Source organism: Heloderma suspectum, chromosome 4, assembly GCF_057233095.1.
Source record: "Heloderma suspectum isolate Gila_16-S chromosome 4, 16-S_ref, whole genome shotgun sequence".
NCBI lineage: Eukaryota > Metazoa > Chordata > Lepidosauria > Squamata > Helodermatidae > Heloderma > Heloderma suspectum.
Genome location: NC_139461.1, coordinates 234,653,662 through 234,656,186, shown reverse-complemented (window position 1 = coordinate 234,656,186; position 2,525 = coordinate 234,653,662).

Sequence of the window (2,525 nt, the reverse complement as noted above, 5' to 3'; positions counted from 1 at the left end):
TATTCATTGCATCCGTGATGCTATCTTGCCATCTCATCCTCTGCCGTCCCCTTCTCCTTTGGCCTTCAGTCTTTCCCAGCATCAGGGTCTTTTCCAGGGAGTTTTCTCTTCGCATTAGGTGGCCAAAATATTGGAGCTTCAGCTTCAGTATCTGTCCTTCCAATGAGCACTCAGGGTTGATTTCCTTTAGGATGGACTGATTTGACCTCCTTGCAGTCCAGGGCACTCGTAAGAGTCTTCTCCAGCACCACAGTTCGAAAGCATCAATTCTTCGGCGCTCAGCCTTCCTTATAGTCCAGCTCTCACAGCCATACATTACTACTGGGAAAACCATAGCTTTGATTAGACGGACCTTTGTCGGCAAGGTGATGTCTCTGCTTCTTACTATGCTGTCTAGGTTGGCCATAGCTTTCCTCCCAAGGAGCAAGCGTCTTTTAATTTCATGGCTACAGTCACCGTCTGCGGTGATCTTGGAACCCAAGAAAGTAAAATCTGTCACTGCTTCCATTTCTTCCCCTTCTATATGCCAGGAAGTGATGGGGCCAGATGCCATGATCTTCGTTTTTTTAATGTTGAGTTTCAAACCAGCTTTTGCACTCTCCTCTTTCACCCTCAACAAGAGGCTCTTTAGATCCTCTTCGCTTTCTGCCATTAGGGTGGTATCGTCTGCATATCGGAGGTTGTTGATAATTCTCCCAGCAATCTTAATTCCGACCTCTGATTCATCCAACCCGGCATTTCTCATGATGTACTCTGCATATAAGTTAAATAAGCAGGGTGACAATATGCAGCCTTGTCGTACTCCTTTCCCAATTTTGAACCAATCGGTTGTTCCATGTCTGGTTCTTACTGTTGCTTCTTGACCCTTGTACAGGTTTCTCAGGAGACAGGTAAGGTGGTCTGGTACTCCCATCCCTTTAAGAATTTGCCACAGTTTGTTGTGATCCACACAATCAAAGGCTTTAGCGTAGTCAATGAAGCAGAAATAGACGTTTTTCTGGAATTCTCTTGCATGCTTAGGCGGAAAAAAGCCCTACAACGCCCAGCATGCCCCAGCCAGCATGTCTAAACGTGCACAGGATTGTGCTCTTAGTCTTTGAAGTGCAACAGAACCAACACCCGTTTTTTGCTTAGTAATAATATTTAATAATTAAAAAAAAAGGGATCTGCAACAAAATATTGCAGTATGCAATGCCCCTGAATTCCAGCCATTTCCTAGAAATTCTGTTCTATTCTCACTCCCTGTTTTCCATTTCCCCACCTCCAACAGTCAGCCAGCATTCTGTGGCTCTGAGCATACTCAGTCATTTGGCTGGGTTTTGGGGTCCCGTCCCCCCCGCCCTTATGGTTTTGTTTCCAGTGCGTTTTGTATTTCTGCAAACCTTGGGATTTTCCCAAGCCTGCAGATACTTCCCTTTTTTGCATGGATGGTGCCATTTTGACTACATAAAGTTTGGCACTTGGAGATTTGAGTTTGCTACATGTAATATCAATGCTGTGCTGTGGACTCTCCAGCTAGTAAACATTTGAAACAAGGAACTGACAAAACTGCCTTTGGCAGCGTCTCTCATTTTTATCTAGAGGATCCCAGGTGGTGCTGTGGTTGAGGCCATTTTTATCTGTGAGCAGAGAGTACAATGTATCCATGGAGGAGGAGCGAAGAGTTTTTATCAGCCCAGGGCAGGAGATGGCCCTTATCTGTTAAGAGCAGAAAGACATCACATATTTATGCACATAGAACTAGTAACAGGCCGCAAACTAGTTGTACATAAATGTATACTTAATTTATAATATTCTGCATAGTCACAGTCAGCATGGAATCAAATTCATTTCTAATGTAAGCAGGATGGACTTTAAGTTCTCAAGGAGTTAGCTATCACCAGGGCCAGCCCAAGTCATTTTGCTGCCTGAGGTGGAGCAGCACATGTCCCTCCCCTTTCCCCCTCAATGGTGCATAGCACCCAAGACTGGTCAGATTATTTGGCACCTGAGTTAGAAAATCGGCTTGGGGCCAGAGTATCTGGAAGAGTGCTTCCTCCTTTATAAGCCTGCCTGAAATTTGCACTTAGCACCTGAGGCCTTGTTGCATATCCCACCTCCTAGAGAGGTCAGGCTGGTGGGCACTCATAAGAGGGCTTTTGTGTAGTAGCACCCCAGTTGTGGAACTCCCTCCCTAGGGAGGTTAGGATAGCCTCCCCTTTAGTGTCCTTGAAACAACTGGGGAAGCCAATATTGTGCTGCTGAGCTTTTAATAGTTAATTCCACTGGGGCTTTTTTTATCATTAATCACCAGTTTTAAAAATGTCTCAGCTTTTTGTAGCTTTATATATTCTTTTTATTGTATTTATAGTATGTCACCTTGAGCACTCACTGAGCAGAAGGGCAATCCAAAAATATTCTAAATAAATAAAAATTCCACAAGCACCTCTCCCCATCCCTAATAGTAAAAACAGCATTATAATAAAATAAGTAGCAATTTGCTGTCCTTTCATGACACCCAAAAGGAGCTGCCTGGCTCCACCTAA